Source organism: Bos javanicus, chromosome 14, assembly GCF_032452875.1.
Source record: "Bos javanicus breed banteng chromosome 14, ARS-OSU_banteng_1.0, whole genome shotgun sequence".
Taxonomy (NCBI): domain Eukaryota; kingdom Metazoa; phylum Chordata; class Mammalia; order Artiodactyla; family Bovidae; genus Bos; species Bos javanicus.
This window is the reverse complement of record NC_083881.1, coordinates 27,444,083-27,460,473: the sequence shown is the minus strand read 5'-3', so window position 1 is coordinate 27,460,473 and position 16,391 is coordinate 27,444,083. Positions and strand designations below refer to the sequence as shown.

The following is a 16,391-nucleotide window of genomic DNA, read 5'->3' as shown; positions in this document are numbered from 1 at the left end:
TGAAAATCCATGTTGTTGCAAATGACATTGTTTTGTTTTTAATTGTAATATCCATTCTTAACAGACTTATCTGTATTGTTAAGTTGAATACTTTGGAAAACTATTCTAATTTTTTAAATTATCATTTATGACCTGAGCCCATATGGCATTTAATAATCCTAAAAATTGTCATCAGCAATTAGGATTCAACAGATGATAAGCTTGACAGCTTTCGGAGTTGTTACAGAGCAACAAATGTAGTGGAAATAACATACATGCTCATGTAAAGTAACAGACATCCCCGCATACATGCGCCCACACACAAAAGGAACCTTAAAAATAATGCCATAGGGCGGAGCCCCTGAAGCTCCCTGGACCACTGCGCCTGGTGGTCCAGCCTCCTCGTCCTCACTCCCACCCTCTCTTCCTAGCAGTGGGAAGCCCACCAGAGATGCCAGAAATATGCTTACAAAAATGGCAGCATTCTTGGCTGCATTGTTTAACCTCCCTCTCTGGATCAGCAATCAGATTTGTGTGTGTGTGTGTGTTTTCTCAGTATTTAATATTTTGTTGGAAAAACAAGGTGACTGACATCCAGCCTAATATTCTGAATTCCCCTTCTCTAGGGGATCTTCCCAACCCAGGGAGTGAACCCAGGTCTTCCACACTGTAGGCGGATTCTTTACCATCTGAGACACCAGGGAAGCCCCAATATTCTGAATAATTATCTTCATTCTAGACATTCAGATAATACTGAGCAGAACTACCTAGAAGGGCAGATGAAGTCAAAACCAGGTGCTAGCCATCATAAATAACGAGACCACAAATGCTGTTGAAAACCTTTATAAGAAGGTGAAAATTCTTTACTGGGTTATGACAGGACCTTAAAATCTAGAGAAAAGGGCCAAATACATCAGAACAACATGAACTCAACCTTGTAATAAAGCGATGTTTATGAGCTCAGAAGAAAATAAAGACTTCCTTACTGTGGGATTAAACACCAAAGAAGGGAGAGACCAACTATACTGAAAACAGTTAAATCCTCTCAGGATGTTCATGACAATTATCTGGAGTGTGCAGGTCAGTTTATGAAAGCAGGTGATGACACATAAGTCACACTAGACAGCTTGAGATGGCTGCTTGTAAACTATGACCCTGAAGACCCCATTTACTTGGGAGAAGATTTAAGAATGATGTAAACCAGGGCTAGTGGGTAGAGGAACAGGGTGGTATTGAGCCAAGAAACTGTGAGGGTTTATTACTATTATTACTATTATTTTTCTTTATTTATTTACTTATTTTTATTCAAGGATAATTGCTTTACAATGCTGTGCTGGTCTCTGACATACAACAGTGCAAATCAGTCATAATTTCCAACAAAGTCCTTTCCTCTTGAGCCTCCCCACCTCCATCCCACCCCTGTAGGTCATCCCAGGGCTCCAAGCTGCCTTCCTTGTGCTATACAGCAGCTTCCCGCCAATTATCTATTTTACACATGGTAGTGTACAGATGTCAGTGCTACTTCCTCAGTTTGTCCCACCCTCTCCTTCTCCTGATGTGTCCATAAGCCCATTCTCTACATCTGTATCTCTGTTTTTTCCCTTTAAATAGGTTCATCAGTTCTATTTTTCTAGATTCCATATATATATATATACATTAGCATATGATATCTGTTTTTTCTGGAGAAAAATGTAGGCACATACATATATATATATGACATTACTATATATATATAATCAAGAATACATTCTAATATTCTTCATGACTGCTGCCAAAGCCTCAGTTTACAGTCATCTCTATGAAAGAGATACATGATATCTGATATATGATATCTGTTTTCCTCTTTCTGACTTACTTCAGTCTGTATAACAGGCTCTAGGTTCATCCATGTCACTACAACTGACTCAAATTCACTCCTTTTTAATGGCTGAGTAATATTCCATTGTATATTTTTGTGTGTGTATATACATATATGCCACATCTTCTTTATACATTCATCTGTCGATAGATATCTAGGTTGCGGAAGACTTCTGGTTTATGGATGCGTTTAAAATGTACACCTGTAGTTTTCTATGCCTGAAGTCTTAGTGCTGGGGAGATGCCTGGAAACTCTAACTGAAGAAGCAAAAGATTCCAGACATGCCAACACAAAAGGGACTTTCAATCCCCTTCCTTCCGCAGCCTCCCCCTCCACCAAAAAAAAAACACCACTTGATCTAAGATTCTCTACCCAGAATCCCTTGGAACTGAAAATGTATCTATTCCACCCCCCTGTGAAGGATTTGGGTTGCTGTTCTGATTTTGCAGTCTCCTTTCCCTATGCTAAAGCTACAACTTGTTTATCATCTCCATCCATATGGTTATGTACACAGATACCAACCTGATTGACCTGAGAATCTACTAAAGAAAACAAGCAAAGTGAACAAAAATAAAGATCCACAAACAAACTTAAAAAATCTGTGGACACCCATGAAAGAACAAGTATCTAACATGGCACTGAGAACGGATTGCTGCATCTCCAAAGAGAGCCCTGGGGTGGGTCCCAGTGACTGAGTCTTTCTAGGTGAACATCCAAATTAGAAATCTTTCATAGAGGTGACTGTAAACTGAGGCTTTGGCAGGAGTCATGAAGAATGTTAGAATGTATTCTTGATATATTAATGTTAGATATATACAGTAATGTCATATATATATATATATAATGTCATATATATATATATATACACACACACACATACATTTTTCTCCAGAAGAAAAAAATTTTTTTTCTGGAAAAAAAGGATTTTTAAACAGTGATCAGAGTGAGAAATATTGTTGTCTATTTCTGATCAGATACTCATGGTCCATCACTGGGAAGATAAAGCGGTTGAATTTACTAAAAGTTAAATTAAAAAGTTGCATTTTAAACAGATTGGCTTAATGAAAATTCTGGAGGAAATATTGATTGTCAGGTGTTTCAAGATGTGTATTTAAATTGTAATATGACATAAGTAACCTGCATCGTCCCTGCATATACCATTTCTGTCTAATAATAATTCCACTTGATTATTTGTAATTACCAGTATTTCTTGTAGAAGAGGGTAGAATAAAAACACTGCTTGTCCTAATATTCACTAGTAAAATCACATTTTGAAAGTATCTTGACTCTTGACTATGTTATTTATATACATAGTTCTGATTAAAGATTGTTTTTTAACCAAAATGAGCAATTTTCACTTAGCCCTTGCTCTCTCTTTTCTAAATATATTTAACACTTCTTGAGGTCTATTCTTCACAATTAATATTTATTTACATGAGTATTAACAGTGTTCTATAAACATGCCTTTTAAAATGCTCTACAAATTTGCTCATTGTTAGGTATGACTATCCACTAAATAATACATTAATGATTATTAAATGATTCTTACATTAGTATCATTTTAATGCTTTTTTAAATCCATACCACCTAGTTTAGGGCCACTCTTAGAAATTTCTAAATGACATTTATACCTAATAAAACTCTTTCAACCACATAATTATAGTTCTTCTTATTCTCATCCTGTTGAGAGGTGAGAACTTTTTTGTGTGTTTCATGACTTGCATGAAGCAGTTTTAAAATCATTTCTTTTTAGTCTGATGTAGCCATGATTATACTGACAAAATAATTTGAATACAAGGTTTTGATAAAATTAATTGAACACATTAGAAAGTGTTGAATGCTTAATTAAACTTTCAAGTCAGAAATTAAAAGGCCAAATAATTTATGAATGAATGGTTTATGACTGAAGTGTGCTGCTTCTTACTATCTTTAATGTTAAATTTTGCTAGTGGATAATAACAAAATCATATACTCAACCAAAACTGTTTCCCAAAGCACATTCATAAATGTTTCATTCTAATTTTACTGACTCTCCCTTCTGTTTAAAGTTTCTGGAAAAAACAAATTTAATTTCATTTTTCACTTGATTTAGCGAGAATATCCAAGTACATCATAATCTATAGCCTTTCAATAAGCTTATTTTAAAGTTATAAATGATGAATCTCTCATGTTTATCTTGTTGTTAATTTTAATTTTAGCCCAGCTAAAATTAAGCTGGGCTCTCTGTGCACACATGGCAAGTCCTGGCAGACAATAAAGATGAGTGTCTCATTTACCCATTTGCAGTGAAATAAATTCTTGAAGACTGTAGGTTTTAGGTTTTATATTCCAACAGAACCAGAATGTAAGACAGAAAGCAAAGTTTGAAACATGTAATAACAGCTTCATTCACATCTATCTGACATATTTCTTAGTATTTGATGATAAAATCTAGCTAAAAAAATTTAGTGTGTGAAAAGTCATTATAATGCTATCTCAAGTAATTCTGTAGGGAAAGCGGTTAAAACAATCTGCAAAGTCATGATAGCACATACCAGCTTCCTGAAATTCTAGGGAAAGAAAGCTGGATGCTCTAGACTTGTACAAATGTGAGAAGACAAAAACATTTACAAATGTGTTTATACGTTAGACATATTTTTAAGCCAATCACTGTGCCAGGTTTTGCGGAAAGCAGTTATGAGCAAGGTAGACCGAGCCCCAACCCCTCTACAGAAGGGGCAGGACAATTAAACATACCCTCTGATGAAGAGCTCCAGGGCAATGAATGCATACGTACAGGTGCAGAGTTATACTATGTTCCTCAGAAATCACCCTGGAAATGGACTTTAGTGCTCTGCTGTCGTTGTTCAGTCACTAAGTTGTGTCCAACTCTTTGAGACCCCATGGATTGTAGCCCACCAGGCTCCTTTGTCCATGGAATTCTCCAGGCAAGAATACTGGAGTGGGTAGCCATTCCCTTCTCCAGGGAATCTTCCCAATCCAGGGATCAAACCCAGGTCTCCTGCATTGCAGCCAGATTCTTTACCGTGTGAGTCACATGTTAGAAACTAAGTACTTAGAACTAGCCATGAAGTAGAAAACACTGGGAGTATTTGCAACAGAGGAAATCCATCACATAGAAAGAGTTACATAAGGAATGACAGAATCTGGTAAACAAAATGAGAGGGAAGGAACCCAGACATTAGCTACCCAGAAAGAGCAGGAAGCTACTACCACCCTTGGGTGGGAGGGACTCGGTGCCAGGGTCCTGGGCCCCAGAGCAGGAACACTTGACCTAAACTGGGGGAAAGAGTGGGGATCTCAGGAGGGCTTCCTGAGGGAAGTGATATCTAGGCTGAGACCTGAAGGATGAGTAGAAGTTAGCAATGTGAAGATGAGAGAGACTGTCTGAAGCAGAGGAAATAGCTTATGTGAAGATTCAGAGGTAAGAAAGACCATGAGATCCTAAAGAAATAAAAGTTCAGCAGAGATGGAACCCAGACCCTTAGATTGTTGAGAGATGAGAAATGAACCTGAAAATGTAGATAGAAGGTAAGTGCAGACTCCATAACGTTAAAGAATATTTATATAAGGACAACAAAAAGCCTTTGAGAGATGTGTTTTACAGGGATTACCGTCTCAAGAATATGCTGGAGGGTTGCAGGAGCAGTAGAAAGATGGCTTAGCAAATCTGTGGCAGTGGAGGTGGGATCACTCAGAGGAGGTTAAAGTGCATTTAGAACATAGAATTGTTGAGTCCTGATGGGAGACCTGGTGTAAATAGTGAACAGTAACAGCGAGAGAGGGAATGAGGATTCTAGCTTTCAATGATGAAGACATCTGGATGCATGGTGATGTCATTCACTGAGAAAGGAAACGCTAAGGGAGAGCAGTTTGGGTATGGCTCATGGATAAGTGCGGGGCATGTTGAGTTGGAAATACCTGTAAATTTTCCAAGGACAGAGATCCCATTAGACCTGGCTCCCTGGAGGTGGAGATCCAGGAATCATCAGATTACATCTTATCATTTTATACATATAAAATGGTTTGTTACATAACAGAAATTTTGACAGTAGATGATGTCTCCCTGGTAGAATGGAAGTTGTGACAAGACAAAGGACCCAGCGGGAACCCTGGGGAGAAGAAAGATAGTCCCATGTCCTAGCCCAGGTCCCCAAGAAGTAGAGCCAAAGCCATTCCCCACTCTGTTGGAGGGTGTGGGGCACCATAGCAGGGCAGGAAGTATAAGAGAAAAGTAGGAGTAAAGTAGGAAAGGCAAGAGATGTTCCTGGTGGCCAAGTGTCTAAGACTTCGCCTTCCAGCGCAAGAGGTGCAGTTTTGATCCCAGGTCGGGGAGCTAACATCCCACAAGCATCTCAGCCAAAAAGCCAAAACATAAAACAGAAGCAATATGGTAACAAATTCAATAAAGAACTTTAAAATTTTTTGGAAAGGCAGGAAAGCAAACACAGTGGCGCATTACCTGGCTGGTCCCAGCCCCACAAGAAAATCCAGCCCAGTGCTGAGTCATGAGATTCCCACAGACGGCAGACCCCGCCTCTGAAAGCTCCTGTCTGTCAGGTTCATAATTTCATCAAATGTCTGAGCCCAGGTTAAAAGAGACCTATTGAAGGGCCCTGTAACTACAGATCATGTATGCTTTGTTTATAGCACTTATGATAAGTGACCTTTTATTATAATTAGTTGTAAGTGGGATTTCCCTGGGTATCCCATGGTTAGGACTGACTTCTTGCTTGCACTGCAGGGGGCTGGTGGGAGAACTAAGATCCCTCATGCCATGCAGCCAAAAAAAAAAAAAAGAAAGAAAGAAAATTTCTTGAACTGAACAAAAATGAAAATACAACATATCAACTTAAAAAATTATTAACAAATAACTAAATATAATGATTGGTTATAAGTATTTGTGTCTTTCTGTTTATCTGTCAGTCTTTCATTTAAAAAATAGTAAATTTTTTTAACTTGGAGGATGAATTAGTGGGCTTCAACTCACAAATAAGGCTAGAGGCAGTTAAACAGAGATTGGTTTCTCTAAATGCTGGCAAATGTCAGGTAGATGTTGAGTTCCAAATTAGCTGTCAGAAGTGTGGCTGGAGCCCTAATATTATTTTGCTTATTATTTTATTTCATGAACCTGGTCAAGAGGGAACAGTATCAGTCTTGATCTGAGATTTTTAATAAATGTAATATCTTTGTATTTAGATAATGAAAAATTAGCAAGCACACAAGTAACAGTGATGATTGTCTAAAAACAACATTCTCTTTAAATAAAAATTCCTTTTTGCCACGTCTTTCTGCTTTGTATGTTTGTGGGATCTTCACTGAGACCTTATACTCCTCTTTAAATTCACAGAATATCTATGGTAAACAAGGAGATATATATGCTTAGAATCAAAATTCATTTTAAAGTATTTTCTGATTTCCCATCTGTTTCAGCAAAAAATAAATTCTTTTCTGAAAGGAAAAGGGAATGTTTTTGCAAGGTTAATTTCCTCAGAGAAAAGTGGAGTTTTCAGAACAATTTTAATGTTTTTTATTTTTCTCTAATTTATAACTTACGATTGAATTTTATTCACATTTTATATTCATGTTTGCATGATAAAGAGATGCTCTGTCATTTTTAAACACCTCTTTATCACCTGAATTGTTGGAGGAAGAGCACCAGGGGAAAATGTAGAGTAAGGTTCGATGCAGGATACAGGAAGCTTGGGGCTGGTGCACTGGGATGACCCAGAGGGATGGTTTGGGGAGGGAGGTGGGAGGGGGGTTCAGGATGGGGAACACATGTATATCTGTGGCAGATGCATGTTGATGTATGGCAAAACCAATACAATATTGTAAAGTAAAAAAAAATAAATAAATAATAAAAATAAAATAATAAAATCTCATATTGGATCAACTTCCCTAATTCTCCCATAGTGGAAGTGTTAATTGCTCAGTTGTGTCCAACTCTGCGACCCCATGGACTGTAGCCCTCCAGGCTCCTCTATTCACAGACTTCCCCAGGCCAGAATACTTGAGTGGGTAGCCATTCCCTTCTCCAGGGCATATTCAGCACTTATTAGCAGTGGGAGACAACCATCTTCCTTGTGGAAGGTTTGGAATGAATACTTTATCACAATTTTCAGCTTTTCATGGGACCTCAAGAATGTCATCTCATGCTTTTTTTTTTTTTAGTGGGATCACCTCTGTAATGAAAGTTTATGCCTTCAATGATAAGAAAAATCATGTGAATTTTCTCATAACAGAGTCAGCATTAGCTTGGCTGACAGGTGACCCAAACCCTGTCTTCTCACTTTGGATCCGGCAGCTTAGTCGAAAGCACTGTCAGGCATATGCTGAGCCGCTGTCATTGCTTCATAAATGGTAGGACAAAACCACCTTTTTTTTTTTTCTTTTCAGTCTATCTATTTGCAAAATATTTCTGAGGATGTTTTAAAAATCCTCATTTGGATTTTCTTTTCAATTCCTTTTAGGTTTTTAAATTTACTTACGTCTGTGATCCATTTTTTAGTTAATCTTTTGCATATGGTGCAAAGTACAACCAGTTGTTTTGCTCTTTTGTTTTGTGCAGAGGTACACAAATTTTTTCTAGGCCACACAGCATGTGGGATCTTAGTTCCCCTCACCAGGGATCGAACCCACACCGCCTGCATTGGAAGGCGAAGTCTTAACTACTGGACCATCTGGGAAATCCCTCTGAGGATGCTTCAAAGAGGGTCATTGCGTGGGGTAATGAGGAGTGGCTGGTAGCTGCCAATCCCCATTTCCCATTTCTAAAATTGCCGATAGAAGACAGGAAATGTGGGGCATTACACTACCATTCTAGGGGCCAATTCCTACATACCAGACCCCTGTCAAGCACCACATACATGTTACCTTCCTATGTTATTCTACATAGCACATGGAGAAAGGTAGGATTATTATTGTACCATTTTCTCAAGAGAATGAAACTGAGTCACAGGTTCTTAAGAGAGTCAGGTCAAATCCAAAACATCAACATGTAGAATCTCTTTAGATTTCTCAACAGTGGAAGACAGAGGACAGTGAAGGGATGCCTTCAAAATTAAGCAGGAAAAATATTTCTAACTTAGATTATACACCAAGGCAAACTATGAATCAAGCAAGATCAGAACAAAGACATTTTCAAGCAAGAATAGTCTCAAAGCAAAACACCATTTCTTAAGAAGTTGTGGCTAACAAAAGTGTAACGGTAAAATGGAAAAGAAAAGGGAAACTCATGGGCTATAGGAGATGAAAAATGACAGAGAAGTGCTTTCTCTACTCATCTTATATCTACACTGGACTGTAACTGACTTAGGACAATGGAACAGCAGCAAAAGTGACGCCAACAGAAACAAAAGAAAGTTCTTGTGTATTAGAGCCCCCTCGTTATGCTCCTGGCACCCTGTGCCATATCCTTGGTGAGAAAGTTTGAGCCTGCCTGACAAATGATGAAGAACACTTTCCAGTCAGGCCCCTAGTTCAGGTGCCCAGCTGGCTAACCCCAGAAGCAGAGGCCCCTAACTCAATACCCTTCTGACCTTGGAGTGACCACCACTGAGACACGGGACGGAGCCCAGTCCAAACTGCTGACCCACAAAAATTAGAAGTCATATAAAAGGTAGTTGTTCTAAAAACAACTGAGTTTGGGGTGGTTTTTATGCTGTAAAACATACTGATGATGCAGTTGGAAGCTAGATGTGGGGTGTTGCCCAAAGAAACATAGAGAAAGGTAGGATTATTGTACCATTGTTTTAAGAGAATGGAACAGTCACGGATTCTTAAGAGAGTCAGGTCAAATTCAAAACATCGACATGTAACATCTCTTTAGATTTCTCAACAGTGAAAGACAATGGACAGTGGAGGGCTGCAGAAAGAAATGGTTAAAATATATGACCTTGGCTTTAAGACTAAGCAGAAGCTAGAAAAACAGTGAAGGAGCTGATGGCAAAACTGTAAAAGTGGCAACCTGAGTTAGAGATAGGACAGCAGTGGACAAAACTGACACCTGCAACAACTTGGAAAAGGGGAAATACGTGATGGGCTTTGGGATTTGCTGAGGAGACAATCTTCCAAGTGACATTTCATTCCTTTTTCATAGATGTGGGAGGAGGGAGATGAATTAAGGAAAAATTTAGTTTTTATTGTTGTTGTTATTGCAAAGTTTTTTTGATTTTTGTTTTTTATTGAAGGATAATTGCTTCACAGAATTTTGTTGTTTTCTATCAAACCTCATGATTGGATGGCATCACCGACTCAATGGACATGAGTTTGAGTAAACTCTGGGAGTTGGTGATGGACAGGAAGGCCTGGCGTGCTGCAGTCCATGGGGTCGCAAAGAGTCAGACACGACTGAGGGACTGAACTGAACTGACTGATCAAACCTCAACATGAATCAGCCATAGGTATACATCCCTCCCTTTTGAACCTCCCTCCCATCTCCCTCCCCATCGCACCCCTCTAGGTTGATACAGAGACCCTGTTTGAGTTTCCTGAGCCATACAGCAAATTCCTGTTGGCTATATATTTTACATAAAGTAATGTAAGTTTCCATGTTACTCTTTCCATACATCTCACCCTCTCCTCCCTTCTCTCCATGTCCGTAAGTCTATTCTCTATGTCTGTTTCTCCCTTGCTGCCCTGTAAATAAGTTCTTCAGTACCATTTTTCTATATTCCGTATATGTGCATTAGAATATGATATTTATCTTTCTCTTTCTGACTCACTTCACTCTGTATAATAGGTTCTAGATTCATCCACCTCATTAGAACTGACTCATTCATTTGTTTTTATGGCTGAGTAATATTCCACTGTGTATATGTACCACAACTTCTTTATCCATTCATCTGTTGATGGACATCTAGGTTGCTTCCATGTTCTAGCTGTCGTAAATAGTGCTGCAATGAACAATGGGATACATGTGTCTTCTTCAACACTGGTTTCCTCAGCATATATGCCTAGGAATGGGATCACTGGGTCATATGGTGGTTTTATTCCTCTTTTTTTAAGGAAGGTACATACCGTCTTCCATAGTGGCTGTATCAATTTATATTCCCACCAACAGTGCAAGAGCATACCCTTTTCTCCACACTCTCTAGATCATTAATTGTTTGTAGATTTTTTGATGATGGCCCTTCTGCCCAGTGTGAGGTGGTATCTCACTGTAGTTTTGATTTACATTTCTCTAATAATTAGTGACGTTGAGCATCTTTTCATGTGTTTGTTAGCCATCTGTATGTCTTCTTTGGAGAAATGTCTGTTTAGGTCTTTTTCCCACTTTTTGATTGTATTGTTTGTTTTTCTAGCAAAGAGTTGTAGGAGCTTCTTGTATATTTTGGAAATTAACCCTTTGTCTGTTGTTTCATTTGCTATTATTTTCTCCCATTCTTAGGGTTGTCTCTTCACCTTGCTTATAGTTTCCTTTGCTATGCAAAAGCTTTTAAGCTTAATCAGGTACCACTTATTTACTTTTGTTTTTATTTCCCTTACTCTAGGAGGTGGGTCATAGAGGATCTTGCTTTGATTTACGTCAAGTGTTCTGCCTTTGTTTCCCTCCAAGAGTTTTACAGTTTCTGGTCTTACATTTACGTCTTTAATCCACTCTGAGTTTATCTTTATGTATGGTATTAGGAAGTGTTCTAATTTCATTCTTTTACATGTAGCTGTCCAGTTTTCCCAGCACCATGTATTAGAGAGGCTGTCTTGCCCCACTGTATACTGTTGCTTCCTTTGTCAAAAATAAGGTACCCATGGGTGCATGGGTTTATTTCTGGGCTTTCTATCTTGTTCCATTGGTCTATATTTCTGTTTTTGTGCCAGTACCATATTGTCTTGATGACTGTAGCTTTGTAGTCTAATCTGAAGTCAGGAAGCTTGATTCCTCCAGCTCCATTCTTCTTTCTCAAGACTGCTTTGGCTATTCAGGGTCTTTTGTGTTTTGATATGAATTGTGGAATTTTCTGTTCTAGTTCTATGAAAAATGCCATTGGTAATTTGATAGGGAATGCATTGAATCTGTAGATTGCATTTGGTAGTATAGTCATTTTCACAATATTGATTCTTCCTACCCAAGAATATGGAATATCTCTCCATCTGTTTACGTCATCCTTGATTTCTTTCATCAGTATCCTATAATTTTCTGAGTACAGTTCTTTTGTCTCCATGCTGCTGCTGCTGCTAAGTTGCATCAGTCATGTCTGACTCTGTGCAACCCCATAGACGGCAGCCCACCAGGCTCCCCCGTCCCTGGGATTCTCCAGGCAAGAACACTGGAGTGGATTGCCATTTCCTTCTCCAATGCATGAAAGTGAAAAGTGAAAGTGAAGTCGCTCAGTCGTATCTGACTCTTCTCGACCCCATGGACTGCAGCCCACCAGGCTCCTCCATCCATGGGATTTTCCAAGCAAGAGTACTGGAGTGGGGTGCCATTGCCTTCCCCATTTGTCTCCTTAGGTAAGTTTATTCCTAGATATTTGATTCTTTTTGTTGCAATGGTGAATGGGATTGATTCCTTCCTTTCTCTTTCTGATTTTTCATTGTTAGTATATAGAAATACAAGTGATTTATGTGTATTGATTTTGTATCCTGCAACCTTGCTAAATTCACCGATTAGCTCTAATAATTTTCTGATACTGTCTTTAGGGTTTTCTATGTACAGTATCATGTCATCTGCAAACAGTAAGAGTTTACTTCTTCTTTTCTGATCTGGATTCCTTTTATTTCTTTTTCTTCTCTGACTGTTGTAGCTAGGACTTCCAGAACTATGTTGAATAACCGTGGTGAAAGTGGACACCCTTGTCTTCTTCCTGATCTTTGGGGAAATGCTTTCAACTTTTCACTATTGAGAAAAATGTTTGCTTAGGCTTATCATATTTGGCCTTTACTATGTTGAGGTAGGTTCCTTCTATGCCCATTTTTTGAAGAGTTTTAACCATAAAAGGGTGCTGAATTTTGTCAAAGGCTTTTTCTGCATCTATTGAGATGATCATATGGTTTTTATCTTTCAATTTGTTAATATGGTGCATCACATTGATTTGTGTATATTGAAGAATCCTTGCATTCATGGAATAAACTCAAGTTGATCATAGTGTATGAGCTTTATGATGTGTTGCTGAATTCTGTTTGCTAAAATTTTGTTGAGGATTTTTGCATCTATATTCATCAGTGATATTGGCCAGTAGTTTTCTGTTTTTGTGTTGTCTTTGTCTGGTTTGGTATCAGGGTGATGGTGGCCTCGTAGAATGAGTTTGGAAGTGTTCCTTCCTCTGCAATTTTTTGAAAGAGTTTAGAAGGGTAGGCCAGAGAAGGCGATGGCACCCCACTCCAGTACTCTTGCCTGGAAAATCCCATGGATGGAGGAGCCTGGTGGGCTGCAGTCCATGGGGTCGCTAGGAGTTGGGCACTACAGAGCGACTTCACTTTCACTTTTCACTTACATGCATCGGAGAAGGAAATGGCAACCCACTCCAGTGTTCTTGTCTGGAGAATCCCAGGGATGGGGGAGCCTGGTGGGCTGCAGTCTACAGAGTCACACAGAGTCGGACATGACTGAAGCGACTTAGCAGCAGCAGCAGCAACAGAAGGGTAGGCATTAGCTCTTCTCTAAATGTTTGATAGAATTCTCCTGTGAAGCCATCTGGTCCTGGGTTTTGTTCTTTGGGAGATTTTTATCACAGCTTCAATTTCAGTGCTTGTAATTGGGTTGTTCATAATTTCTGTTTCTTCCCAGTTCAGTCTTGGAAGATTGAACATTTCTAAGAATCTGTCCATTTCTTCCAGGTTATCCATTTTCTTGCCATAGAGTTGCTCATAATAGTCTCTTATAATCCTTTGTATTCTGCATTGTCTGTTGTAAGCTCTCCTTTTTCATTTCTAATTTTGTTGATTTGATTCTTCTCTCTTTTTTTCTTGATGATTCTGGCTAAAGGCTTGTCAATTTTATTTATCTTCTTAAAGAACCAGCTTTTAGTTTTATTAATCTTTACTATTGTTTCTTTCATTTCTTTTTCAATTATTTCTGCTGGGATCATTATGATTTCTTTCCTTCTACTAATCTTGGGGGGGGTTTTTTGTTGTTGTTCTTCTTCTTTTTCCAGTTGTTTTAGGTGTAAAGTTATGTTGTCTATTCAATGTTTTTCTTGTTTCTTGAGGTAGGATTGTTTTGCTATAAACTTCTCTCTTAGAACTGCTTTTGCTGCATACCATAGGTTTTGAACTGTGGTGTTGAAGAAGACTCTTGAGAGTCCCTTGGACTGCAAGGAGATCCAGCCAGTCCATTCTAAAGGAGATCAGTCCTGGGTGTTCATTGGAAGGACTGATGCTAAAGCTGAAGCTCCAATATTTTGGCCACCTCATGCAAAGAGTTGACTCATTGGAAAAGACCCTGATGCTGGGAGGGATTGAGGGCAGGAGGAGAAGGTGACGACAGAGGATGAGATGGCTGGATGGAATCACTGACTCGATGGACACAAGTGTGAGTGAACTCCGGGAGTTGGTGATGGACAGGGAGGCCTGGCGTGCTGCAATTCATGGGGTTGCAAAGAGTCAGACACGACTGAGTGACTGAACTGAAACTGAACTGAACTGATAGGTTTTGAGTTGTCATGTTTTCACTGTCATTTGTTTCTAGAAGTTTTTTGATTTCCCTTTTGATTTCTTCAGTAACCTGTTGGTTATTTAGAAACATGCTGTTTAATCTCCATGTGTTTTTGTTTCTTACAGTTTTTTTCTTGTAATTGATATCTAGTCTCATAGCATTGTGGTCAGAGAAGATACTTGATATGATTTCAATTTTTTAAAATTTACTTAATTTTTTTGTGACCCAAGGTGTGGTCTATCCTTGACAATGTTTCATGTGCACTTGAGAAGGTGTATTCTTCTGCATTTGATGGAATGTCCTGAAGATATCAACGAGATCCATCTCATCCAATGTATCATTTAAGAATTGTGTTTCCTTATTAATTTTCTGTTTTGGTGATCTGTCCATTGGTGTGGGTGGAGTGTTAAAGTCTCCTACTATTATTGTGTTACTGTCAATTTCTCCTTTTATGTCAGTTAGTGTTTGTCCTGTGTATTTCGGTGCTCCTATGTTGGCTGCATAGATATTTACAATTGCTATATCTTCCTCTTGGATTGATCCCTTGATCATTATATAGTGTCCTTCCTTATTTCTTGTAGTCTTCTTTATTTTAAGGTCTATTCTATCTGATATGAGGATTGCTACTCCAGCTTTCTTTTGCTTCCCATTTTCATGGGATATATTTTTTAATCCTCTCACTTTCATTCTATATGCAACTTGATCTGAAGTGGGTTTCTCGTAGACAGCATATATATGGGTCTTGGAGAAGACTTTTGAGAGTCCCTTGGACTGCAAGAAGATCCAGTCCATCCTAATGGAGATCAGTCCTGGGTGTTCATTGAAAGGACTGATGTTGAAGCTGAAACTCCAATACTTTGAAGCCACCTCACGAGAAGAGTTGACTCATTGGAAAAGACCCTAACACTGGAAAGGATTGGGGGCAGGAGGAGAAGGGGACAACAGAGGATGAGATAGCTGAATGGCATGACCGACTCAATGGACATGGGTTTGGGTAGACTCCTGGAGTTGGTGATGGATAGGGAGGCCTGGCGTGCTGCAATTCATGGGGTCACAGAGAGTTGGACACGATTGAGTGACTGAACTTATGCTTTTGTATCCATTCAGCCAGTCTGTGTCTTTTGGTTGGAGCATGTAACCTATTTACATTTAAAGTAATTATTGATATATTTGTTCCTATTGCCATTTTCTTAATTGTGTGGGGTTGATTTTGTAGATTTTTTTTTCTTCTCTTGTATTTCTTGACTATATAAGTCTTTTTAACATTTGTTATAAAGCTGGTCTGGTGGTACTGAATTCTCTTAACTTTTGCTCGTCTGAAAAGCTTTTGATTTCTCCACCAATTATGAATGAGATCCTTGTTGGGTACAGTAACTTTGGTTGTAGATTTTTCCCTTTCAGTACTTGAAATATATCCTGCCATTCCCTTCTGGCCTGCAGAGTTTCTGCTGAAACATCATCTGTTAAGCAATGGGGTTTCCCTTGTATGTTAGTTGTTGCTTCTCCCTTGCTGCTTTTAATGTTCTTTCTTTGTGTTTAGTCTTTGTTAGTTTGGTTAATATGTATCTTGGCATCTTTCTCCTTGGGTTTATCCTGTATGGGACTCTGTGCCTCTTGGACTTGACTGACTATTTCCTTTTCTATGTTGGGAAAATTTTCAACTATGGTCTCTTCAAAAATTTTCTCTTACCCTTTGTTTTTATTTTCTTCTTCTGCTGCTGCTGCTGCTGCTAAGCTGCTTCAGTCGTGTCTGACTCTGTGCGACCCCACAGACAGCAGCCCACCAGACTCCGCCGTCCCTGGGATTCTCCAGGCAAGAACACTGGAGTGGGTTGCCATTTCCTTCTCCAATGCAGGAAAGTAAAAAGTGAAAGTGAAGTCGCTCAGTCGTGTCCAACTCTTCAAGGCCCCATGGACTGCAGCCTACCAGGCTCCTCCGTCCATGGGATTTTCCAGGCA

At 39.0% G+C, this 16,391-nt stretch overlaps 1 pseudogene; it reads left to right on the top strand.

Moving 5' to 3' along the window:
• LOC133260172 (glycoprotein-N-acetylgalactosamine 3-beta-galactosyltransferase 1-like) overlaps positions 1-1,178 on the top strand; it is an 80,205-nt pseudogene extending 79,027 nt beyond the window's left edge.
• The last annotated feature ends 15,213 nt before the right edge of the window (positions 1,179-16,391 follow it).